The 27,679-nt window shown below is 40.0% G+C and overlaps 1 protein-coding gene and 2 long non-coding RNA genes across 6 annotated transcripts in view; 2 read left to right on the top strand and 1 right to left on the bottom strand.

Moving 5' to 3' along the window:
- The window catches only part of LOC142138405 (uncharacterized), a 54,728-nt gene extending 52,095 nt beyond the window's left edge, over positions 1 to 2,633 (bottom strand). The window contains exons 1-2 of one of the 2 annotated variants that reach the window (XR_012688023.1): positions 2,529 to 2,633; positions 641 to 750 (exon numbers count right to left, since the gene is read on the bottom strand). This is a non-coding gene — a long non-coding RNA (uncharacterized LOC142138405). The remainder of the gene's footprint in view (positions 1 to 640; positions 751 to 2,528) is intronic. The other variant, XR_012688025.1, reaches the window with a different exon arrangement.
- The window catches only part of LOC142138401 (uncharacterized), a 135,261-nt gene that overhangs the window by 37,277 nt on the left and 70,305 nt on the right, over positions 1 to 27,679 (top strand). The window lies entirely within an intron of this gene.
- LOC142138404 (uncharacterized) lies at positions 15,193 to 26,201 on the top strand. Of its 2 annotated transcripts, XR_012688022.1 has the most exons (5): positions 15,193 to 15,261; positions 15,386 to 15,465; positions 15,630 to 15,697; positions 21,560 to 21,765; positions 25,286 to 26,201. It is a non-coding gene; the product is annotated as an uncharacterized LOC142138404 (long non-coding RNA). The 2 variants fall into 2 exon arrangements; XR_012688021.1 differs by having other exon boundaries at positions 15,199 to 15,465.

Below are 27,679 nucleotides of genomic sequence, written 5' to 3'. Positions count from 1 at the left end.
GCATGGGAGAGAGATATTACCCCCCCCACAGAGCATGTGAGAGAGATATTACCCCCCCCCCCCCACAGAGCATGGGAGAGAGATATTACCCCCCCCCACAGAGCATGGGAGAGAGATATTACCCCCCCCACAGAGCATGTGAGAGAGATATTACCCCCCCCCCACAGAGCATGGGAGAGAGATATTACCCCCCCCACAGAGCACGGGAGAGAGATATTACCCCCCCCCACCCCACAGAGCACGGGAGAGAGATATTACCCCCCCTCCCCCCACAGAGCACGGGAGAGAGATATTACCCCCCCCCACCCCACAGAGCACGGGAGAGAGATATTACCCCCCCCCCCCACAGAGCACGGGAGAGAGATATTACCCCCCCCCACCACCACAGAGCATGTGAGAGAGATATTACCCCCCCCCCCCCCCCCACCACCACCACAGAGCACGGGAAATAAGCCATACTTATTTTCTCAAAAATAATTAATGGACGATACTCTAGTGTAAATGACAGTTTTAATGGTCTCTCCTACTAATCTACAGAAATCCCAGAAGGGAAACTCCCTCACTGCAGTGTTTGTACTATAGCACAATGCTGCAAATAGATTGTTTTGTTGGACTAGCATAACTGGATATTGAACAGTACCTGCTGGGTACACTGCTGCTCCAATTGTGCCACTCTGGCAGGGAGCGTTTCCTGTTTTTCCTTTAACTTGTTCTTCTCTGCTGCACGACACTTCACAGACAAAATAATACCTTTGGAACAGCAAATAAAGATATATAATTTATAACATTTCTAGATTTGAATGTGTTAGAAATATGCCAGGTTACTGGGAAGACACAGTCTAGGCTCCCACCTCAGCATAAAGAAGTTACCCAAGCCACATTTATGACAAACTGAGGTGCTGGTCACACTTGCCATCACCTCCACAGTCACAGTGCTACAGCACACCACTAGAATCTGCTTATAGTTCATTGGGTCAAGTGGTGATGTTGCTGATAGGAACAGGGCTTAGGTTTCAGAAGAAGTGGTGTGCTGGTCTTTCTCCTGGAATGACATGTGCTGTGTAGAAATTCTGAGAACATGCAGTGGTAGGAGTGCCTATATTTTGTATATACTACTGCAGATAAGAGCTCATAGCAAGGAATGCACATGGCACCTCCAAAAAGCAAATGACCTAAAAGAAAAATCTCTACCTACACATGTACCAGTCGCTTATGACTTGATTCTAGAAACATTTGGGCTTTGATGACCTCTATAACCAAATATGTTTTAAAAAGACCGTACTGCAAATGAGAGGATTATAAGAAAGATGTTTTCACAGACAGACCTGTTATTGCTATTATAGTTGTATATGTTGATTTTCTTACTATACCAAAAGGTTGGCCACAAATTGTATACACATATACAAACACTGACCACAGTCACTACATAAACCTGTGAGTACATGTATATTACAATTGAAACATTTACCATGCACAATTCTGGCGGCTCTCCAAAGTCAGAGTAAAATTAATAGCCCAACTGGGCTGAAAACATCTTCACGCGTTATGTAGACCATATCAATGATAAATGATATCACAACGATAACAGCATCAAACAGTTTACCCACAATTTCCAACAGGAAGAAGGACAAGACGGAAATATTCAAATAATGAAATACATAGAACAAAAAACAGCAATAGCATATTAGCTTATGCAAAGGTTCCCAGTGGGGAGCTCGAGAAAAGAAGAAAATACAATTCTAGAACATTGTAAAAGTGAAATTTAGAGAAAATGCTGTTATTGTTTATTGGCGATTCTCCTAAAAACAATACTACAGTTAAGCAGATTTAGAATTTGCTCCAGTGAACTGCTGTGTAACTTCTTATCTAGCAAGAAGGTGGCTTGTTTAAATCAGGTACTGGATTTAATTTACACAGTCCTGAGACCTATATTAGTTATCTTTCAGAAGACAGCACAAGTAACAGTAGAGTGACACTTCCATCCACTGTGGCCTAGCACCAAAAGTGGATATCTCCCTAACTGTTATGGTATAACCTAATGTGGGCACTTTTATGCACAGCCCAAAAAACAGTGGCTTGAGGCAGCTGCAGAAAGAGAAAATCTCTAGGCGGATATGTAGGATTGTTCAACAACTGCAAAAAATGTCCGAAATCTTTTTTTCCATCATTCTTGGGTCTTCTGAACACAGACAAATGATGACCATATTGTCTTTACATGCACATGTGTTCTTCAACCGAATGCAAAAATGAGAATTTTTTTGCCCCCTCCACGCTTTGCCTGGCCAAGTGAAGCAATGAGCAACTGATGGCTCTCCAGTGGTTGGAGGAAATATAAGTCCCAGCATGCCTGGCAGGGCACGTTGGAATGTGTAATTCCTCAACTGCAGGAGAGCCAAAGTTTACCCAAGTTTGCTCTAGCACAAACTAAATAAATGCATTCAAATGTCTTATTACTTGCTATGGATTACCGGCTATCTGCATCTATATTAATAGATGGGTCTAATGCGTCTAAAGCATTTCTCACTTACCTCTGGTATCACATGGTCAACTTTATCCACTAACGGCTCCAAATCCAGAAGGACCTCAATGAGGACAAATAAAACATCGATAATAACCATGAACACAATAACAATCTGTAAAAAACAACAGTGAAAATTAAGTTGGGAATTTAGTCTATCATACAACTACATTAATATGATGGAAAAATAAATATATAATCTGTGAATATACTTTAAAGACCAGATAAATGTTCAGGTTTTCATCCTGCATCGGTGGAAATCTGCACCCTGGACTGGTCTCCCTGCTTTGAGTGGTGGCTACACCTTACAGGACCATCATGACCTGATCATCAAGTCCTGCAGCATACAACAGACAAGCACAAACTGTGGGCTCCCATACTGTCATTTTGAGGTCCCCCGACTGTCAGATATGCAATATATTCTACTTGGATTCACTGGCATCAGTGATCCCAAAGTGAAATGTTTTATTTTGGTATAAAATTTCTATGGATAAGGTTCATGCGCACTTACATGATTTTCAAAACCCAACTTTTACATGTGTTGATGTGCGGTTTTTTTTCTACATTAAATGTACTTGATTTCAGGAGAACACCAACCTAATAATGTGAATGAACTTCTACGAAACTTTAAATGGGGTTTTCAATCACATAAAAATGCACAGATACATCACAGCTGTGGTAGAGCAATATATATATATATATATATATATATATATATATATATATATATATATATATATATATATATACCAACATAAATAAATCTAAAAATGGAAATTAGTGATAATTCCAAATTATATCATCTCAGATGTCCCCTAGTGGTGTGCTCATATGTAAAGACAAAAATAGCTGAGGTGCACGAAACATGGTTTTCTGGGGGCCCTTTCTGGTTTATAAATGACTCTGTAGGATTATTGAGATACCAAATATTCCATACAAATCAATATCCCAATGGTGACCTCAGACCATAACACATCATGGAAGTCAACCTGGAGTTTCACAGGCTGTTGGCAGGCAGTAAAGATTCTATATATGACTAAAAATTTAAAGAAAGTACCTGAAACTTGTGATGACTGTGAAGCCATTTTAGTGCATCTCTGAAGGTGTATGAGGAAGTCAATGGATGGCGAGTCTTTTTCCTCCTCTTTTTTCTCCTCTTCCTCATCTTCAGGACTCCGTTGTCTTTCAACATTGGTGTCACCAACAGTGGTAAAATGCTTCAAATGTTTGGACATGTTGGAAGATGGTTAAATGTTCATCACTCCGTGCAACAGGACTGAAGTGGTGTAATGCTACACCTATCTAGAAGATATGGGCAGAATAAGCACAGCATTTACAAACCAAGCAGACCAGTGACAAAGATGCTCAAGACAACATTGCAAGTTGAGCTAACACATCCTGTAAGCACTTATTATATGTAAATATAAGTTTGGTTGTTGTGTTGTTCAAGGCTCTTGTTTGGTTGCATACAAAGATTGCTATACACAGTCTTCCTCATTGTTGCATATTGTTCCTTATTCTGGTTTATATGAACCTTTGGTGCAATTTATTATAAACCATGTAGTATTGGAATAATGATCTTTTCTTTGTCTTCTCTGTACAGCTAATGTTTTTTTACCCCTCTTTAAATTAATAACTTTTGTTTGAATAATAATAATAATAATAATTAGTGACAGACTAGAATATAGGGTAAGTCAGGTATCACAATATGCTAAACACCACAAAACACAGCACAAAACTAAACACTTCAGTTATAGTGGCGAAAAACCTCTTTCCACTTATAAAACTATATATAAACAATATACTTTTAAGGAACATTTATTTTAAAAACGTTCCACATAGCGAATGATGCCACCCTGACATGGTGATAGCGAAAGGAGGATATTAGCGCTACTTGTACCGCCGCTGTCCTTGTTAAAACTGACTTAGCAGGGGAAAGGTTTTGCAACAGAGACCCAGCAAAAGCTATCACAGGCAGGGAGGGTACTTGTGAACCTTAATTGCTGCTTTGCCTACATCAAATAATTACATTTATATCAATGCATTCTTTAATTTGTCTACTGATAATTATGACAAGGTGCATTACAACGGTGACATGAAGGATAACGTGCATTACAACAGTGACATGAAGGGTAAGGTACATTACAACAGTGGCATGAAGGGTAAGGTACATTACAACAGTGACATGAAGGGTAAGGTGCATTACAACGGTGACATGAAGGATAACGTGCATTACAACAGTGACATGAAGGGTAAGGTACATTACAACAGTGGCATGAAGGGTAAGGTACATTACAACAGTGACATGAAGGGTAAGGTGCATTACAACAGTGACATGAGGGGTATTGTACATTACAACAGTGACATGAAGGGTAAGGTACATTACAACTGTGACATGAAGGATAAGGTACATTACAACTGTGACATGAAGGGTATGGTACATTACAACAGTGACATGAAGGGTAAGGTACATTACAACTGTGAGATGAAGGGTAAGGTGCATTACAACAGTGACATGAAAGGTAAGGTACATTACAACAGTGACATGAAGGGTAAGGTACATTACAACAGTGACATGAAGGGTAAGGTACATTACAACAGTGACATGAAGGATAAGGTGCATTACAACAGTGACATGAAGGGTAAGGTACATTACAACAGTGACATGAAGGGTAAGGTACATTACAACAGTGACATGAAGGGTAAGGTGCATTACAACAGTGACATGAAAGGTAAGGTACATTACAACAGTGACATGAAGGGTAAGGTACATTACAACTGTGACATGAAGGGTAAGGTGCATTACAACAGTGACATGAAAGGTAAGGTACATTACAACAGTGACATGAAGGGTAAGGTACATTACAACTGTGAGATGAAGGGTAAGGTGCATTACAACAGTGACATGAAGGGTAAGGTACATTACAACAGTGACATGAAGGGTAAGGTGCATTACAACAGTGACATGAAGGGTAAGGTGCATTACAACAGTGACATGAAGGGTAAGGTACATTACAACAGTGACATGAAGGGTAATGTACATTACAACAGTGACATGAAGGATAAGGTACATTACAACAGTGACATGAAGGGTAAGGTACATTACAACTGTGAGATGAAGGGTAAGGTGCATTACAACAGTGACATGAAAGGTAAGGTACATTACAACAGTGACATGAAGGGTAAGGTACATTACAACTGTGAGATGAAGGGTAAGGTGCATTACAACAGTGACATGAAGGGTAAGGTGCATTACAACAGTGAGATGAAGGGTAAGGTGCATTACAACAGTGACATGAAGGGTAAGGTACATTACAACAGTGACATGAAGGGTAAGGTGCATTACAACAGTGACATGAAGGGTAAGGTACATTACAACAGTGACATGAAGGGTAAGGTGCATTACAACAGTGACATGAAGGGTAAGGTGCATTACAACAGTGAGATGAAGGGTAAGGTGCATTACAACAGTGACATGAAGGGTAAGGTACATTACAACAGTGACATGAAGGGTAAGGTGCATTACAACAGTGACATGAAGGGTAAGGTACATTACAACAGTGACATGAAGGGTAAGGTACATTACAACAGTGACATGAAGGGTAAGGTACATTACAACAGTGACATGAAGGGTAAGGTGCATTACAACAGTGACATGAAGGGTAAGGTACATTACAACTGTGAGATGAAGGGTAAGGTGCATTACAACAGTGACATGAAGGGTAAGGTACATTACAACTGTGAGATGAAGGGTAAGGTGCATTACAACAGTGACATGAAGGGTAAGGTACATTACAACTGTGAGATGAAGGGTAAGGTGCATTACAACAGTGACATGAAGGGTAAGGTGCATTACAACAGTGACATGAAAGGTAAGGTACATTACAACAGTGACATGAAGGGTAAGGTACATTACAACTGTGAGATGAAGGGTAAGGTGCATTACAACAGTGACATGAAGGGTAAGGTACATTACAACAGTGACATGAAGGGTAAGGTGCATTACAACAGTGACATGAAGGGTAAGGTACATTACAACTGTGAGATGAAGGGTAAGGTGCATTACAACAGTGACATGAAGGGTAAGGTACATTACAACAGTGACATGAAGGGTAAGGTACATTACAACAGTGACATGAAGGATAAGGTGCATTACAACAGTGACATGAAGGGTAAGGTGCATTACAACAGTGACATGAAGGGTAAGGTACATTACAACAGTGACATGAAGGGTAAGGTGCATTACAACAGTGACATGAAGGGTAAGGTACATTACAACTGTGAGATGAAGGGTAAGGTGCATTACAACAGTGACATGAAGGGTAAGGTACATTACAACAGTGAGATGAAGGGTAAGGTGCATTACAACAGTGACATGAAAGGTAAGGTACATTACAACAGTGACATGAAGGGTAAGGTGCATTACAACAGTGACATGAAAGGTAAGGTACATTACAACAGTGACATGAAGGGTAAGGTACATTACAACAGTGACATGAAGGGTAAGGTACATTACAACAGTGACATGAAGGGTAAGGTGCATTACAACTGTGAGATGAAGGGTAAGGTGCATTACAACAGTGACATGAAGGGTAAGGTGCATTACAACAGTGACATGAAGGGAAAATCAGGTATTATTTGGAGTACTAACAGATTGGGCCAACTGACTCTGCTTAAAAGCTCAAGTGACCAAAACTGTTTAGCAGAAGAAGGAAATAAAGCTCCAGTGTTATTTGGCTATAACATGATGTCTGGCTGCAGACTGCGGAAAGTTCATATATCTATTTGTCACAGACAGGGCTTGTCATGGACATACCTTTATTTGTGTATAGTATCAATTATATGGAGGCTGCGTTTTGCCAGCTTGCTGCGGATACCAGACTAAATGCACTAGGGGCTAGCAGTTTCCAGGTAATGTGGCTCAGTTTGGAAATTCTCAGCCAGAGAATGTATTGGACTGGGTGGCAATTAATACCATCAATGCAGAGACAGCCAGCATTCCAGCAGGGCTTGATCCAGGGGGGGATTGGAGCAATTCTGCTGTTGCACAAGGAAATGGTTAGTGGCCAAGAGGCTGTGTGAAGTAGAACTAAAAACAACATTATTGCAGGATACGGGCAGAAAAAACATTATTGAATGAAAAGATTAGTTATTGAATCTATGTACAAGTTTTAAAAAAGACTAATGTATTTGAAAATAAAAGAGGAACAGCATCTTGGAAAGAAAATATTATGACATTTTAGATACTGAATGTATATTATACAAGCCCCTGATTCAGATACTCACAACGGTAAATTAATTAAGGAAGAGATTTTTCAGTTAACGCTGTGTAGTACTAGCAGATTATATGCAATATATGGAAAAACATTACAAAGTATTTGTTTAACAATGTGATTGATAATCTAATTGATGTGTGTTAGAGTATATATTAGATTTTAAGAGTTAGATTTACTAAGCTGCAGGTTTGAAAAAGTGGGGATATTGCCTATAGCAACCAATCAGATTCTAGCTGTCATTTTGCAGAAGGTACTAAATAAATGAAAGCTAGAATCTGATTGCTTGCTATAGGCAACATCCCCACTTTTTCAAACCCGCAGATTAGTAAATCTAGCCCTAAGTGTGGTTTAAACCACCTACGGTAAATGAAACCAGCAGTGAATTAATTAATGAAGGAGAACACATGATACACTATATAAAGAGGCGCACACTACGATTGACATATTCACTTTGAAAAGTCACAGAGGTTTGCGAAACGCATCACAAGTCTGATAATACAATACTCGCAGGATGGATTTGTGTTCCTATGTTATCTGAGTAAATTGAACACCACACAGATCAAGAGGACTAAACGCAAAACCCTTATTAGGTGGCCACCAAGGGGTAATTATACTGCTTTATTTATCCTGTGTATAGTTACTCAGATTTGGATCATTCATTTAACATGGACATCAGTGATATTCCACAGCTTCAATCTGAAAGAAGCTGTTAAAACAATCTAGACACTAATGTATTATTGTAAAGGTTACAGTGTTAATTGGGATTTGGAACACTTGGGGATATAATTGAACATCTATAATGGACACTGAGAACTCCTAAGGAGACTGAGTATACAGTTTCATTTTGAACATATATCAAGGGTGTACGGTGGCGTAGTGGTAGCACTTCTGCCTCACAGCACTGGGGTCAAGAGTTCAATTCCCGACCATGGCCTTATCTGTGTGGAGTTTGTATGTCCTCCCTGTATTTGCATGGGTTTCCTCCGGGTGCTCCGGTTTCCTCCCACACTCCAAAAACATACTAGTAGGTTAATTGGCTGCTATCAAAATTGACCCTAGTCTGTCTGTCTGTGTCTATATTAGGGAATTTAGACTATAAGCTCCAATGGGACAGGTACTGATGTGAATGAGTTCTCTGTACAGCGCTGCGGAATCAGTGGCGCTATATAAATAAATGGTGATGATGATGATGAAGGGTGTGCGCCTATTTGCAAGCCTGAAGGGAGAGTGTAATATTGTCAATATTTATTTTAGAATGTACATTTTTATTATTTTTTATTTATAAGCCCCCACAAAAGGTCTGCAGCATATATATAGCATAGTTTTTGGGCCATTAATTTGGGTACCAGATGACCCTGCATAACAGCTTGGTTCTTGCAGCACTTTCATGACAATAGTATTGTTTATCAAGGACCCAGTTATTTCTGTATATTTATATCAATTACCTCCTCTGATTAGAATACTTCTTATTATTTACTGGTACTGCAATTTTTATTTTCAGTTCATTGTAACGGACTGTAGTACCCCATAGATGTGTTTGATATACTACAATACCTGTACACATTTGAACACTCCAGAATTAATTATGAATTGATTGTAAAGAACAAAATATAGTCTATTGTAAATTATAAGCATTATGGTAGAATTAAAACACTGCATTATAATCAAGGTCAGCAAATATCACATGACATATCCTATGATGGGCTTCTAGTGTTCTACTGTCCACGTAGATCATATAGTGAGTAACAAGATAATATGCAGCAAAATGTCTCTGCAACTATTTTAAAATGTTGACAACTCTCCATTAACTCTGACACATGTGGCTCAGTGTGATGAAGGGGCAGCAGTGTGGTGAAGGGGTGCAGTGTTATGATGAGGCAGGCATATCTGTTATTAGTTACTGTTATTGTTGTGATTTTATAGCCATCTAGGGCCTGCTTTATTAAGGAAAGTTAAGTAAAAAAATTGAGTAGTCTCCTGGACAAATCCATGTTACAATGCAAGGGGTTCAAATTAGTTATCTATTTTGCACATAAGTTAAATACTGTATCGTTACGTCGTCGGATCTTGGATCTCGCGAGTATTGGTTTCTATAAGTACCGCCCTCCAAGGCTAATTGTCATTGCTGAAATACAAATACTAGCGCTGGCAGGCTTGGTGTAAATCTGCAGTCAAATTGTACGGTGTTATATAGGTTACACACAAAGAGGAGTGCTCCATTGCTAATTGTCATTTCTGAAATACAAATACTAGGGCTGGCAGGCTTGGTCTACATCTGCAGTCAAATTGCTCTGTGTTATATAGGTTACACACAAACAGGAGAGCTCCATTGCTAATTGTCATTGCTGAAATAGAAATAATAGAGCTGGCAGTCTTGGTCAAAATCGGCAGTCATGTACTGTGTTATCAAAATGGATTCACAGCAGTATACAGAAGACTGAAGCTTTATTAAGACATACACAAATATAGGGAAGGGTGCATAAATTAGGGCAAGACATTCAACAAAACTTCAAACAGTGATGGGAAATGGGTTGGAGGGGGTAAGGGAGGGGGAGACACAAGCCCAAGATTTTATTGAATAAACAAACACATAGGGGGAGAAGGTGAAGAGGGAGACAGAAAATTAATCATCTTCCTCCTCCTCAGGACTGTCAAGGGTGTTATAGTCTCTTAGTAGGTTGTGGATCAGCCTGCAACAGTCTTGGATGGTCATCTTCTCCCTTTTCAAGATGAGGTGATTCCTGGCTAGCTAGCGTCCTTAAAGCAGTTCATAAGGCGCCAGGCCTACTGGATTGCCCCAATGATGTGGGTCCCAGGAAATAATCCATAAAATACTGAATGGTATGAAAGGCAAGTTCTGAGCACACTGTCCTTAAGTTCATGTTCCAAGGCACCCGACAGTGCCTGTGCAGTAGGGCAGTCCTAAAAAATATGCTGTGCTGTTTCCCTTCTGGTGATGCAGAAGGGGCAGTGGACATATCGGGACATAGGTTCTGAGAGTGCATGAATGTCCTGAGAGGCAAACCTCCTGGATAGCCATACATGCAATGTCTTTGTATTTAATAGTCAGCCTCATAGAGGCCACATTCTCCCACACGTGTTTTGTTGTTGCAGCCGGGAGCATGGAACAGACTCCATAATGTCTTTAACTCTGATGAGCTTGTGGACAGTTTTTGGCTTCCACAAGTCTGGTTTGAGTCCCTCCAGATGGTGCTCCCTCACAAATTGTCCAACATCCAGTTAAAACCAAGGTGTAGTCCAGTTGTAAGGGAAGGAGCAGTCCCACTTCTCCCAACCAAGGGTCTTTCAAAGATGCAGAAGAAAAAAGTGAGACATGGACTTCCCAGCAGAGTAAATGTTCTTTTCAATAAGAGTTCTGCGGATGCAGTTGCAGATAAAGAAGGCTCGCAGCATGGTGGGGATATCCGGGATCCCTTTCCCACAATTGAGGGTTTCCTTGTACATGACCGCCCACTTCACTCTGTCCATGTATTAGCTGTAGAATTACCACAGTTATCCAAGGAAAGGGTGGAGCGATCAAATGAACCATAACTGATTTCATGATCCAAGGACAATTCCATCTTGCACCACTTTTCTTTACTGACACTTCTGTGTGGCAATGTTTCCCAGATGTGCTATGAACTACCGTGTGTTTGAGTCATTGCTCTGTCGCTTAGCATCCAGCCAGGGTGCTGCAGTCTTTGTTTGAAAGTGTATGAAAATAATATTGTGACCTGTGAGGTGGTCAAAATTTACTGCAAATGACCGGAAATTAGTGTTTTTGAAGTTAATAATAATGTAGGAACAAAAAAAAGAGCAAAATTATGTGATTTTAGCATATTTTAGCTATTTTTCTAAAAAAAAACAGATCCAAAACCAAAACACATGAGGGCGGTTTTGCCAAAACCAAAACACAAAGTTAATCCTGATCCAAAACCAAAACCAGAACATGGGGGTCAGTGAACATCTCTTAAAAACGCCCTGTACACTAAGTTACGCTCTCCCCCAAAAAACTGAAAAACTGAGACTTTTTGCAAAACAGGAAGTGGAAAAAATCTGCAAGATTTTCAAAGTTAGATTATCCCTAACTTGTCATTTTTTATTCTTTTTTTCTGAAATTTGGCATGCGGCACCTATGGATGGTTCTCCATTGGCATGCCAAATTTTAGCTTAATAGCTATAATGCTTTTTTAAAATATAGCCCCTTGAATACCATGCCCCCCTCTCACAAAATTAAAATGGCGGAATGCCATTTATTAGATTCAAGCTTTATATAAGGGCACAACTGTGCCTTTATAATATATATATAAAACTAAATACAAATATATTCCAGTGCACATAGACAGGCTAACATATTTCACTTCTAAAGTATATGACTAGTAAGAGCTTGCTCCCATATCTGGACTATCTTCCTAGTGAGGAATATATTTTAGACTAAATGAAAGCACACAAAATAATTATCATCATAATAATTATATTTAGATTATGTCACACAATCCAGTTACTATTTCCAAAACACTTTGCTTAAGATGATCCAAGATGTCAAATAGATCAAATAGCACATTTTGTGTAAATGCTATTTTAAACCAGTTCTTGCTGCATTTCCAACCTGTTCTTAATACTTAAGAGTGGTCTCTGGAAATAAATCAGTGCAAAATACTTTTAATATTGATGTTGGTACCCTAGAGTTACCACATTTCACACTACAGAACATGGACATTGTAATCTACCAAACCATTGCTAAAATAAATGCCAAATTTCATAACTACTGCTTAGAATCGAATTATTGTTCATGTCAAACTTTGTATTTATTCCATTACATTACGGAGTGCAAGCTGGGTACACTGCAAACAAAGTAATTTTGCCAACCTGACTAACCACTGGGGGGGCTCCAAAATAATTTTTAGCATATTTATAGTTCAGCCTTTACAACTTGTTGGGCTTTGGTTATTAAGTTAAACTGAAATTGTGTGTGCACTATAATTAGAATATGCTGGGACTTGTTGTACCACAATAGCCGGAGAGCCACATGCAGTTAAGACATTAGCTGTAGTAGGCAATCTTCCCTTAGAGCATTTCCTATATAAAATAAAAACAAACATAGTGCCATTGGGGAACAGACAATTTAGACATTACCAATTGACCAAAAGGCAATCTAAACCACTGGTGACTAAAAGAGCCAAGCAGTGATTAATAGGACCAGGGAATTTAAAGTGGCCTTGTGTGTGAGGGACCAAAACAACTGTAGGTGGGTCCAACACAAAAGTAGGCAGGATTTGGAACTACTGGAATTTGGTTGTAATAAAATTTAGGAAAACTCTGATGTGATGACTTAAGACACAGTGGGATATTACTAAAGCCAATGCAGGTAAAAAGCTGCCAGTCATGTGTTATAAAAACACATGCATCGTTTTGCACTATCTGTGACTGGTTTATGCATTTGTGCTCAAACTTTCGTTGCCTAATAACACATCCTTCCAATATTCCCTGCACAGAAACATATCTGACTTTGTAATAGAGATGAGCAGGTCCGGAATTACTAAATCAGAACCCCCCGAACAGTGCTGATCCGAGCCCAGATCCGAGCACTGTTCGGGGGTTCCCACCGATAACGAACCTCAGAACGAGGCAAAACCTCGTCATCACGCCATCGGATCTCGCGAGGTTTTATTTATCCCGAGGTGAATCTCATAATGCTGGAATTATAGCAACGGGAGCAGGGCGTCCACATCTCTCAGGTGGCCGAGTCTGGTAAGTTGAATGTTTTCTATGATGAGATGGTTGAAGGGCTTAACTGACACAAGGGATAGTAACTGAATTCAGAGGAACCACCACAAGTGGTGCAAAAGGATGTCCACACTGTGGGATGAGACAGGACCGCATTAGTGAAGCCCAGGTGGAGTCCACAAAGAAGGGAAACCACCATAAGGAGAATGTTTGTCTCCAAGCTCAAGCTACATAATGTGGTCATCTAAACTGCTTCATGTGCTATTCCCAAAGCAAATCTCACAATACTTTTCTTCATGTACCTGGACTTCTCCAAACCTTCCATTAATTCTCTATGCTTTTAGGATTCATTACAAAGTGCCTCTTTATGTATAAAGATGGGTTCTGTTATATCATGAGCTCACACAGCCATTACTCCATTACTTAGACCTATGAATGTAATTATTAAAACTTTTGTGATGTAAATCCTAAGGTAAATTCATTTCTGTTACTGATTGTGGTATGTGTTCCATATTTTACTGGCCATGCCCCTGTGTGCATATTTGTACAGATTATTTGCGTTACCTAGGAGACTGCAAGCAAGGCACTGATCCTGCCGTATAAGTCCAGTGGTACTGCTGTTTAAGTCCACTGATCCTGCCACGTGTTGGGCCACGTGTTTGTGCCTCCCACTTGTGTCGCTTAGCTTAGTCATCCAGCTACCTCGGTGCAACCTTTTCGCCTAAAAACAATATTGTGAGGTGTGAGGTGTTCAGAATAGACTGGAAATGAGTGGAAATGAATGTTATTGAGGTTAATAATAGTGTAGGAGTGAAAAAAAAACAAAAAACTGGTTTTTAGCACTTTTTATGCTTTTTTTAAAAAAAAATCAGAACCCAAAACCCTAAATCAGAACCAAAACCTTTCGTGGGGTGTTTTGGCAAAACAAATCAGAACCCAAAACCTCAAGCTTATCAGAACCCAAAACACAAAACACCAAAAGTGGCCGGTGCACACCCCTACTTTGTAATAAGTTTAACTATTGCAAAACATAGAGCAGCATATGAGCAATTCACACAGGGGCTGTGCATCAACAATATTGACACATAAAAGATGCATCTTTTATGTATGTTTGCTATGCATTACATGCCTAACGGAGGAGATTTCACAGAAATTTTCTCCATTTAGGCAAATATAGTGCAGCATCACAGTCTTCATAGATTACTATGAGGACTGCGATGTTCTGCAATGCATCAAGCTTTGAAAAGCTTTGCATTGCGCGGACGGGAAACGCCATCTCAGGATGGCGTTACCTGTCATTTCCTATGGGATTCTGCTGAAGCCTCTCTGGCTTCGCAGAATCTGATACAGTGTTAGTGCTGTGCGCATGGCTGTCAGTAAATAGGGAAAAAAAAGTTTGCAGAAGAGGGGTCACTTTGCCGGGCTCAAAGAGTAGCCCTGGCATGGTGCATCTTATCGGTGCATAAATAAGCATCACTGCAAACCGCAGCAATGCATATTTAGACCCCACAGTGTTGCATCTTCCGCTGACGCCAAGAGATGCAAACTACCACTCAAATCTCTCTCTTTAATATATAAAAATGTGTACTATGTGTTTCAAAAAATGAATTAAAAATAATTCTTAAAATAAATGGCTATCCAGTGGGGTCACCACAAAGGTGAAATGCGTCAATATAGCCACCAGAGGGTAATTGAGAGAACCTTTGGGGTACTTAAGAGCCGGTTTCACTGGTTAGACAGGTTCGTCGATGCGCTTTTATACTCACCATCCAAAGTTTGCCTTATAGTTATTGCTTGCAGCATTTTGCACAATATCTGTATTGAAAACAACTTGGAGGTAGAGACTGATCCTGATGTGTTGCAGGATCAAGACCTTTCTTCAGCTGCAGCACAAGGTCCGGATACTGGCAGTCGAGAGCGCCAGTGTGTGATTTTTTTTCTCATGTAAGTAGCAATGTTTTTTCCTGGAAAAATCTAATATAATGTTGTCTAAAAAATGAATGCAATCTGCAGTTTAGGACAACCAAGAAAACATTTTGACTGGTTTGGTTTACATAAATGCAGAAATATAGTTATTTTTGATCGCTAATAATGTTTTGCATTAAAAGATGGACCCAGCGGCTGGACAAGAGATGCACTTTGGACTGGAGCATTTAGAACTCATCTGCATGGACAGGTAAATTTAGGATTCAAAAATTGCTCTAATTTGGGTCTACTGCTCCATCTGCCTATATCTATAAAAGTAATGATAGTAATAATTAAACTGTTGAGAAATTTATATTACCATCATTTGCATGACTGTAAAACACAAACATTTTTTTAGTGTAACCATTTCCATGTGCAGCATATAAATATTACACTTACCCTTGTTAAACCATATTGCTACCGCATTCTTCGTCTTCTGGTCTTCTTCTGCTTCTTCTTGATTATTACATGTGTGACAGGATGGACCGCCTATGCCACCCTGTGTGTTGCTGCTGGGAACTGGCTGGGTTTACTGTGCCACTGTTCTCTTGCTTTATCTCAAATGCGCCCTCTAACCACAGTAGGAGGGGCTTACATATGCTGCCACCACTGGACTCCTTACCGGCATCCAGAACTGGGTTCCTTCTGGGTAACTGTTACTGCTAGTGTACCCTGTTGCTGGCGTACCTGGGCTGATACCCTTGACCTCTTACTAAGTATCATTGTTGTTGTGGATGGATCCCCCCTGGCCTATCACACTGGCCAGAGCTGCTGGGTAGCGGGCAGAGCGGTGGTACCGGAAAAAGCTGGGTCCAAACCTCAGAACAGCACAGAAAGGATTAGAGTTAGGTCTAATCTGTAGGTCACAGGAATTTCAGCATGGAGAAGTTTTCAAGCAGGTCTTTGAAGCAAAAGATGGTTTATTAGCTCAGGTAGTCCTAACAAGGACATTTCACACACCAGTCTGTGGTACTAGCCATCTTTCCAGAAGTATAGATGGTACAAGAATGGTACATTACATACCCAAACAGCTCACTTTTTATACACTTCTGACATAACACCTGGTAGGGGGTAAGCTAGCCCCCTTGATTCGTGATGGTTCCGCAACCTCCGATATATTTTTAGTATCAGGATATGATATGTTTCCCAAACATGGATTTACATCCAATGCAAAGCTAACGATATTTACACTTATCTGTGATATCCTAAAACTTGCTGTGATTTCCTGCATCCTGTTTTAGACACAGAGGAAATCTAACAGCAAGTCTAATTAAACTTTCCTGTCCCTTCAGGTGTGTTAGACACTCACACATCAAAAGGTCTCATTAACATGAAATTAACATGGGTCCTTTCTTCAGACAGCTGCAGAATACACATTTCCTTCACTCTATTGCTAACTTGAGAATTCCCAAAGAAAAGTTAAAAAACCCCAAACAAGTCATTTGCCTACATAACACATCCTAATGTAAGACGATAATTGCATTTGCAATTATACAATGGTGCCTGCACCTCTGATTGAAATACATTTCTACAATGAATTATTTCTGCATGATCCAGCCACAAACAAGTTATACACAACTTGATTCTCTGAAGATACTCTTATATTATTTGCTACATTTGATTCTAAAGTATAAACTAAGTTATAATATGTAAATCTAAAACACTTTTCTCCGGTAACATTTACATATTCATCATAGACATGAACTATAAATATTACACTTACCCTTGTAAAACCACATTGCTACGGTATTCTGCGTCCTCTGGTCTTCTTCTTCATGATTACTGGAATGTCTGAAGACTATCTTACTTCCTTTTGTTGAATTTTCAATTACTAGATATATATGTATAGAGAGAGAGAGAGAGAGAGAGAGAGAGAGAGAGAGAGAGAGTCCAGAGAAAGAAGTATACGGTAGCAATGTGGTTTTACAAGGGTAAGTGTAGTATTTGTATTTCATGTCTATGATGAATATGTAAATGTTACCAAAGAAAACTTCCTCTGTGTCCACAGTACCTTCAACACCTCTCACAAGTACAGGATCCAGGATCTTCCACAGCCTTAATTCCCAGTCTTTCTGGGACGCAGCCATCTTCTTCTTTACAATCCGCTTGCAGCCCCTGAACCGTTTCCTGCAATGTTCAACAGACTTTGGGACTTGCTCACAAGAACTCACCTCTGCAGAGATGTCATGCCAAATCTTGTTCCTTTGCTGGTGACAATGGTTCACAATGATCTTGCCCACCAGGATGTTCTGCTCCTCAGTGAATCAGGGTGCTCTGGTGATGTTGCTGCCTCCCTCCTCAGGATCATCCTCATCAGCGTCTTCTTCAGGCCCTGATCTGAACAGTGACGCCGGGCAGAGCTGCTAAAGGTGAGTGGAGGGTTGGCTGCCTATATTAAATTATGGGGGTGGTTCGCTATACTAAACTATGTGGGGGCCTGCCTATACTAAATTATAGGGAGGTGGGCTGCCTATACTAAATTATGGGGGGGTGGCCTATACTAAATTATAGGTGGGGCTGCCTATACTAAACTACAGGGAGAAGGGGCTGCCTACACTAAACTATGTGGGGCTTCCTATACTAAATTATAGGAAGGGGGGGCTGCCTATACTAAACTATGGGGGGGCTGCCTATACTAAACTTTGCTGGTGGCTCGCTATACTAAACTATGGGGGGCCTGCCTATACTAAATTATGGGGGGGTGGGCTGCCTATACTAAATTATGGGGGGGCGGTTTATACTAAATTATAGGTGGTGCTGCCTATACTAAACTATGTGGGGCTGCCTATACTAAATTATAGGAAGGGGGGCTGCCTATACTAAACTATGGGGGGGCTGCCTATACTAAACTTTGCTGGTGGCTCGCTATACTAAACTATGAGGAGCCTGCCTATACTAAATTATAGGGGGGTTCTGCCTATACTAAATTATGGGAGGCGGCCTATACTAAATTATAGGGGGGGCTGACTATACTAAACTACAGGGAGAAGGGGCAGCCTATACTAAACTATGTGGGGGTGCCTATACTAAACTATGGGGGGGGGCCTGCCTATACTAAACTATAGGGAGGAGTGGCTGCCTATACTAAACTATGGGGTTCTGCCTTCACTAAATTATAGGGAGGGGGTCTTACTATACTAACTTATGGGGGGCTGCCTATACTAAATTATAGGGAGGGGGGCTGCCTATGCTAAACTATAGGGAGGGGGGCTGCCTATACTAAATTATAGGGAGGAGGTCTGCCTATACTAAGCTATGGGGGCTGCCTATACTAAACTATAAGGAGGGGGCTGCCTATACCAAACTATAGGGAGGGGGTCCTGCTATAATGTGTAAGGGAAAAGGGGTGTATGTTGCTATAATCTGTGAGGGAATGGGGGGGTCTTATTATATTGTGTGATATGAGGGAAGGGAGGGGGGCTCTCTTAAATAGCACTTCGGTGGAAGGTAGACTATTAATATAATAGTGGAGTTTAGGTAGGGGCAAATTATTTAATGGGTGCTATTTTATTTTTGCGGTGATTGTGCGGCAATTTAATTGATTGGTGAGGCCTATTAAATTATGATGGGGTGACAGGACCTTTAATTTAATACTGGGGTGGTTTGGGGCTATTAATTGAATGTGAGGCTGAGTTTGGGGAGGAGGCTATTTTTTAAATGTGAATATTAATTATTTAATGCCTGTGATGGTTGTGGGAAATGGTTATTTTAAACGTAATTGCCATTAATTTATTGCTGGGGCTGTTTGGAGGGAGGGAAATAGGTTTATTTATTATATGGGAATACTATTGCTTTTATGTCAGGGCTGGTTGGAAGAAAGAAGATCTATTTATCAAATGTGAGTACTATTATTTTATTGTTGGCACTGGAGGGAGGCTTAATTTTTAAATATGGGTGCTATTGATTTATTGCCGCAGCTGGCTGGAGTTTCCTAAATTTAATTTCCCCATTTTTCCAAATAGGGCCTCCAACAATCCAGGATCCAGACAAGCAGCAACTGATCTAAGGAAACCAGCAGTCACAGGTGGTGAAAGTGACAAAAACAGGTAGGAGAGAGCAGGATAGTCTGCCAACTGTCCTGAATCTGGTGGGGCAGTCCCGAATTTGAGTGACTCTCTTGTTTAGTCAGGATTTGGTCTTACTGCAAGGACATTTGGTAGTCTTGTCCTGCTTCCCACTGTACTGCTCGTGAAGGCAGAGCTGCATGCAAGTAACAGTAGTGCACACAGTTTTGCCTGTGTATTTGTCTAAAATGTTTCTAAAATGAAAACCCCCTGTCTTAAGTGCTCCAAGCCCTCCAGAGGTTTATTTCAGCTCTGGTGATCACTCAGATCACGGTGTAAGAACATATGGCCAGGCCCCATTGCATTGACAATATTATTAATCCTTCCTCCTTTACTCACCAGCAAACCCTTGGAATAGCTCTCCCCTTCACTTATGCTATTGTCTGCCATCCCTTGACTTATTCCCATGGTAAAGGATGGAGACAATGAGTCCTCTTTGGGCGGACACTTGAAAATAAGCAAAAAGGAGAGAGGAACGGTGACAGGCGCAGGAGTGACAGCACCCTCACATCTTCACTCTCAGTAGCTCTCGTCTATGTCTTCATTCTGCTATACAGTTCTGATTTTATAATGACAATGAAATCAGTGACAAACATTGCTGTGACCTAGTTAAAAAAGCCAAGTGTAGCGGAGTTTCATCTCTAGTTCTTTTACACGATGCATGTGAAATTGGCCTTATTTGCAATGTCCACTTATTCTTTATGGATCACACTATGGTGCTATACGTTGTCCTCCATGGGTTGACCCTACCCCCTTTAATGACTGACCACACCTCCTTACAGTTGGCCACACCCCAATGTAGTGGGCCCCTACCACTGCATTCCCCCGGTGGGCCCTTAATGTCCCAGTTCGACACTGGTTGTGGATACCTCTGTGCTATGGCATACTGCTCTCCCTTCCTGCACCTAGGGAGTAGCTGGTCACACCTTACTCACACACACTAAGGATTGAAGATGGATCCAAAGGGATGGTGGCAATTAGCATGGGTCAGCAGATTGGTGCCAGTGTGATGAAAAAGGACAATATGTTTATTATATTGTTGTTAAATCTTTTTCTGGTTTACAAGTATACTATTAGATTTGATCACTGAAAGAGAGAAAAAATATTGACATGTATTTATAAAATGGTGTTTTTTGTTATGAACTGTAGAATTTATAACTATAATCTACAAGTGTATGCTTATTAATTTACTATAGATTTTCTGAGATTATTATGATGCATACAATAATGCTTGATTTTTGGACAGAAGTGGACATAAATTAAAAGTGTGATGGTTTCATCAGTAAGGCAATCATCTGTTCCTTATAAATTTATAAAAGTTTAGGTATGCTTGTGCTGAACACATTGCCTGTTCCTGAAGACTGTCATACCGCCAACAACAACCCAATAAACAAACAAGTAATAATGTTCAAAATAAATAAGTCAAAATAAACAGGTCTGAAAGAGCAACAACTGTAATACCCGGCATTACAGATACCTCAGGTGTTGTACGCACTTCAACTGTGGGAATTATCAATGTGCCTCTCGGGCTCAATAGACTACATCTGACTTAGACATGTATTTGGCAGCTGTTTCTGTACCTAAACTGAGTTTGGCTAGTACAGAATATTTGGACTCACCCTTCCTTAACAGTAGAAGAAATTGCTGCTGCTATCTCTTCCTTTCCTAATGGAAAGGCTCCGGGGGTGGACGGAACCCCCATTGAATTATATAAGAAGCATTGAAATTCTTTGCTCCACGTCTGACATTTTTGCGAAAATGGGAGACTCAGGTTCAATATCTCTATCCATGTCTAAAGCTCTTATTATCTTGATCCCTAAATCAGGGAATGATCCCTTGCTGCCTGACTCCTACAGACCAATATCTTTATTGACAACAGACATAAAAATTTTGGCAACAATTCTAGCGATGCATCTCAATCAAGTAATTGATGAAATTCTAACGCCTGATCAGACCGGTTTCATGCAGGAAAATCAACACCCACTAATTTACTTACATTTTTTTGTCAGTTACAGCCACCCCACCCGGAGGATGAAGAGGCAATGGTAGTGTCATTAGATCCTGTCAGGGCCTTTGATTCCGTGGAATGGAGGTACTTGTGGCATATGGATCGCTAATGATATGAGCAGTTACATTCAATATAATCTCCAACCACAGATTGATTATCTCAAGAGCCGGATACATGTGTGGAAGCAGCTGTTGCTAACGGTTACAAGTTAGATTAATTTGATACAAATGATTCTTCAGACGAAGTTCTTGTATGTCTTACAGCAATCACAAATTTATTTTCGCCAATATATTTTACATAACATTAATCATTTTATTTCATCTTTGATATGGGTGGACAAACAAGTTTGTTTCAAGCTCACTACTTTATGTTGGTCCCGGAGGTCTGATGATGTTGCCCCGCTGCCTATGCAGCTCTATTAGTTTTCCTCTCAACTGGTGCATATTAGTGTATGGTTGCAATCTAGGGAGGAATTGGACCTTTGTGACCTCTTAGTCTTAAAAACAGTCTCTAAACATTCCCAAATGCAGTTTCTCCTGGCGGTAGGGAGTTCAATTAGTGATCCACCTCTGGTAACACAAATTCTCAGGGTTTGGAGGGCATCAGTTAAAATTACTGAAGAACCCGGATATGACCCAAACACCTCTCTTTGGTGCAAATCAAACTTTAGTAAGCTGGTATAAATAGAGGGAAGTGAGGCTTGGTGTCCATATGGTGTCTTACAGCTTGGACAATTGTATGTGGATGGAGTATTACAATCCTTTGAACAGCTAAAGGAGAGGTGTGGACTTCCTAAGAATCCTTTCTTTAGAAACCTACAACTTAGGCATGCCCTGAACTCGCAGTTTCAATGACTGCCCCAAACCACCTTACAGACCCCTTCCAAATACGGTTGGAAATACTGGATACTAGAATCCAAGTCTCATCTATATTCTCCATTTTGTTGGAAAGGATGAATACAGATTGCATTCAGAAACTGCAGTTTGCATTGGGAAGCTAATTTAGTTGAGATTAGGTGCGAGACATGGAGTAATATACTGGGAAATTCATATAAAGCCACTGCATCTGCTAAATTTTTCCCAATTCAGATTTTCCTCCTACATAGAGCATATTTTACTCCTCTTAGGCTTTCCAGGTTTCGTGCTGGTCAAGTGATTCCTTGTCCTAAATGTGGAAGCACGGAGGGGACTTTTTGCATATGTTATGGAGTTGCCCAGTGGTGTCCTCTTTCTGGAAGGGGGTCGGTAAATGTGTGATGCACCTAGATGTGGGAATATCATCCATTAATACAAAAATATGTTTATTTGATCTAGGATTAACAGGGAAGGTGCATAAGTATATTAAGCTACTTATCACTACATTATTTATGTTAGCAAAGGTAATCCTTGCCAGAAAGATGATGGCTTCAAAATGCCCTGTTCTGACGAAGTGGTTAGATCTTGTCAAGGAGCCAGTCTCACACGAAAGGTTTATGTACACCCATCGTAATTTAGTAGACAAACATGAGAAGTTGTGGTATAGATGGAGAATCTCTCCTTATGGTACAAAGAGAGTGAAAGAGGTAACCCTCTCTTAAATGCTACACCAGGGACAGGCACCCAGCCACTATCATTCTAATACACAGCCAATATAAGTCATATACTTCTTTTGCATAATTCAACTACAGAATTTTATTTTTTTGTATGTTTCATGGATAGATGGAGAACAAATAATGTCAAAAGAGGTTTCTCAGAAATCCATAATGCCTTCAGTATCTCCAGTAGACAACCAGGCAGTTGATGAATTCTCAAAAATCCTGTCTGAAATAGAAGATAAGGCATCACAAGTTTGGGCTAAAGAAACATTTGTGATGAAGTCAAGGTTAGTTTTAAATGAGGACTCAGTCCAGGAAGAATTTTTATGCCTTAATTTTCCTAGTAAATTATGGAAGATTGTAGAAAGCGACCATTTTAATTCTATTCGATGGCATCTGTGTTGTGATTAATAAGGAGCTGTTTAAAACTGAAGTTCTAAAAAGAAGAATTTTGAAAAACTGATTGTATGAAAAGTTTCACTCGGCAACTGAATCTTTATGGATTCATCAAAGTTCGCCGTAAATTTCAAAGATCCGCCTCACTCACTGAATTCCTAGCTGAAGAGGAAACTGCTGCAGAATTTAGAAAGGTAAGCTGCTTTACAATGGCTATTTATTTAATTTAATTTAATTATTTTATGTATTGAAAATAGAAAATAGAAAGTTAAAGACAGGGTAAGTTTGCATTACTTGTTCAATTTCTTTTTCATAGAAAAGTAGATTCAACTGTCCATCAGCATCTCATTTTCTTTGAAAGATCCAGCCATTCTAGTGACTGAATGTAAAAGCTCGATTTTTGTTGTTTTATTTTATAGCAATGCTACTTTATCTTTCATGAGACACTTATATGTAATAATATTGTGCCTCCTTTTATATTCTGTACTGTATATATGGTGTGTAGCAGAAATAGTTGATGGTGAGTACTGGCTTCTGTTTGTAATCTGGACAGTGTAATGTATTCTTGAACCTGTGTCTCAAAAGGTTCTATACTTACTGGTATTTTCTTGCTCAGTGGCTAATGGCTTAGGTGTAACAAGGCAGAGTCACTTTGGAGACTTTCTGTGTCCAGAGACTATATGACAGAGGTCCACTATAAAAGGGGTTAACTGGGGGAGTAATTGAAGCAGGGGTTGTTTGTGCCCAGGTATTTTCATTATTGTTCTAAATTTGTGCTGCCTGAGTCAGTGAAGCCAAACACAGGGGGTTACCCAGGAATAGGATAGGGGGTACTGCTACCTGTGCCAACCCCTCCAGAGAAAAAGGACCAACAACCTTCTATCCTGGGGGCTAACTGCTACCTATACCCAGGGGCAACAACAATAAGTTACCAAGCCCAGGGTATAACATGGAGGTTCAGGATAGTAATGATTGGGGATTTTGTCTCCCATTCGGTTAGCATCGTTGAGAAGGGCAGCACAATCAGCCAGAAGTAGTGACTGGCACTTGAGTCCCAGCCTGTAGGTTTTTGCACCAGTATTTGCCCACCAAAAGTGGAATTATATCTTGGCTTCACAGCTCTTAAATCAACAGTGATTAAGCAGCATCTGGGCAGCACTGTGGTTGTCTTCTGCCATGGGAGATAATATAGTTCTTTATTAGAAAAGCTTAAATCTGCCTGGGTGTGCATTGGTCCCCACATTACAGTATCTAGTGGAGGCTAATGGAGGACAGATGTCACCTCAGAACAGAGTTGTCTCTGGTAGTCACTGGGGCACTTTTGATGGATCAGCACAGGGTAGAGTCAGATCCCACCTGAGATATTGTGACAGCTATGGAAATAATATCAAGGGGAAATTCTCCTTTAATTATAAACATTTCTCAGTCTATCCATATGTGGCTTTTACCAACATGTTCTGGCCATGGGTAAGTTACCATACTTACATGGAAATACAGTGTCGTATATATGAAAACATATATTGTAGGGAGATCTCTCCATTAAGGTCAGTTCCATTTCTGTAACTTCTAAACTTTCAAGTGCTTTCATGCTGTTACCATCCTACAACCCAAAAAAATATAGAACATATTTAGGGGTTATTGTAGCTTGCATTGTCACCTGATTTCACATTTATTATAAGATTTTCATAACCTACATGTCTCTAAATTTCCCAAATAAATTTTAAAAATCTATGGTAAAATTGTGTCCTTGTGTTCTAGTTACAGCTGTACCAAAACCCAAATTTTCGGAGAGGTTATCCTGACGCATTAGGACGAATGAAAAGAAGAGTTGACATTAAGAAAACCCATTCGGTTATGTCCTCACCAGAACAGGATCTGAAAGGAGAGGATACAAATATACAGAAATGTCCTGTTGAGACTAGACAACAGATTGGGAACTCAAATGACAACATACAAATGTCTGCTCTTAAAAAGACAAAAAGACTTGACAATGTATAATGTATAAATACTTGCTTTCAAGGCAAGTAAAGGATCATCAAGCTTATAATAAAATATGGCCCAGTTTAAAAGGCATCTTGTAACATTTACAAATAAGTACATAATTATCCCCTATGATATGAGTCTAAAGTCTACCACTCTGATTAACTCTCCAGCACTGTGTATATGTTTTTTAAGCATCCTCAAAATAAACAGTGCACTCCTACCTGCAATCATCACACTTTTTAAAACAATTTGTAGAAAAGTTATTTGGTTCATCACCTCACTTTACAAAGACATGGCTGAGGGACTTGAATAGAGAAATTAGCAAAGAGGAATAGTGGAAAGTTTTCCGAACTGCACACACATGTTCAATAAAGTGCTAAAGTTGTAGAAATGAAATACAAAATGATAGCATGCTGGCACTGACACCCAAGCTTACTAAATAAAATGTTCCCTGGGACCCCTGGTGAATGTTGGAGGTGCACTAACATATTAGAGAGTTATATACATATTTGTTGGGAGTGCCCAAAAATAAAGTTCTTCTGGAAGGAGGTGTCCTGAATTATTAACATTATTTTGAATTGCGAGGTTACAGTGAAACCAGACTTTTGGCTTATAATTTTGCCCAAAGTAACCATCAGTAAATACAAGAAGTAGTACAGGAAGAAATCTTAGCAAAGCAGCGAAGGCTGTGTTCCCGATTCTCTGGAAATTCTCTACCCCCATCTCTAAAAGACTGGTAAGTACAAATTGACTACTATATGACCATGGGTGATATAACTACTTCTGCGAATGATAACTCCTCAGATTTTAAAGCCACCTGGTCACAATGGTTGGAGTTTAAAGAAACATACTTTTATAGGGGTTATATATTTGAGGTAGGTTCAAAATAAAAAGTCTTTGATTTACCCCAATGTCTGATGGTATTCTCAGTTGATTCCCTTTTATTGGTAGTGGTGTACCCCATGACTCTCTCTTAGCTCTCTGACCGTCCTTTCAAACCCTTATACCTCCCATACCCCCCCTTTTGCCTTTCCTCCCACCCTTAGTTACCCCCCCTCTTCTATTCTTGTTTGTCCTGTATGTTTGTTTTATTATTCCAAACTATTATATTTTAATATCTTAAAATGCACTCCTGTGTGTCAGGGGAAGAGTGTTTCCCATTCAGTTCAGTGTGTCAGCACAGAGCGATTTGAGCATTATGAATGCTAATGCTTTTTGCCTAGAAATGGGCTAGTGATCAAAGTGCAAAACCACCCTAAATCTTTTTATTTGTTGATGAGAATACTACAGAATAGGAAAAATAGTAATAATGGACATAACCAAATACATACAAGAAGCCTACAGATTGCTCTCTGACACCTACAAAACATTATCCTACGAACCCACTATCAAATATATCTCACAACTAAAAATAATATTAAATCTAGGCTTTACAGAAAAATCCTGAATGAACAGGAATGTCAATTCTTATAAAGAAAACAACCCCAGGACTCTCCCAGTCCTGTTGACTCCACCTTAAAAACATAGCCAGAATACACCCTTTCCTTACTCAACATGCTATCAAAACTCTTATCCATTCTCTCATCATCTCCCATCTTGACTATTGCAACCTTCTGCTATCCGGCATTCCTGACACCTATATATCCACACTTCAATCCATCCTAAATGCTGCTGTAAAACTGATCTTCCTCTCTCACCGCAGCACATCTGCTGCACCAATTTGCAAATCCCTACACTGTCTCCCTGTGTCCTTCAGAATCAAATTCAAAATACTCACCCTTACCTATAAAGCACTCAACAACAACACCCCTGCATACATCTCAAATCTCATACCAAAATACTCTCCCTCCCGCCCTCTTAGATCTACTTCTGACCTGCGCCTTGTCTCGTGTCCGATAACCACATCTGACTTCCGCCTACAAGAATTCTCTCGTTCTGCTCCCCACTTATGGAATTCCCTACCATGCTCAATCAGACATTCCCACAGCTTTCAAATCTTTAGAAAACCCATTTCTTTTTTAGAGGTGACCTTATCCTCGATAACACTATTCACACTAATGCAACCTCACAACTATCCCAATCTCTACTCTGAGCCACACTTGCTCCTCTTGTTTCAACTGTGCCCTCTTCCCCTTAGAAGGTAAGCTCTCTAATGAGCAGGGTCCTTCA

Source organism: Mixophyes fleayi, chromosome 2, assembly GCF_038048845.1.
Source record: "Mixophyes fleayi isolate aMixFle1 chromosome 2, aMixFle1.hap1, whole genome shotgun sequence".
In the NCBI taxonomy this organism is placed as follows: Eukaryota; Metazoa; Chordata; class Amphibia; order Anura; family Limnodynastidae; genus Mixophyes; species Mixophyes fleayi.
The sequence above is the reverse complement of the archived record's forward strand: the minus strand, read 5'-3'. Positions and strand labels throughout refer to the sequence as shown.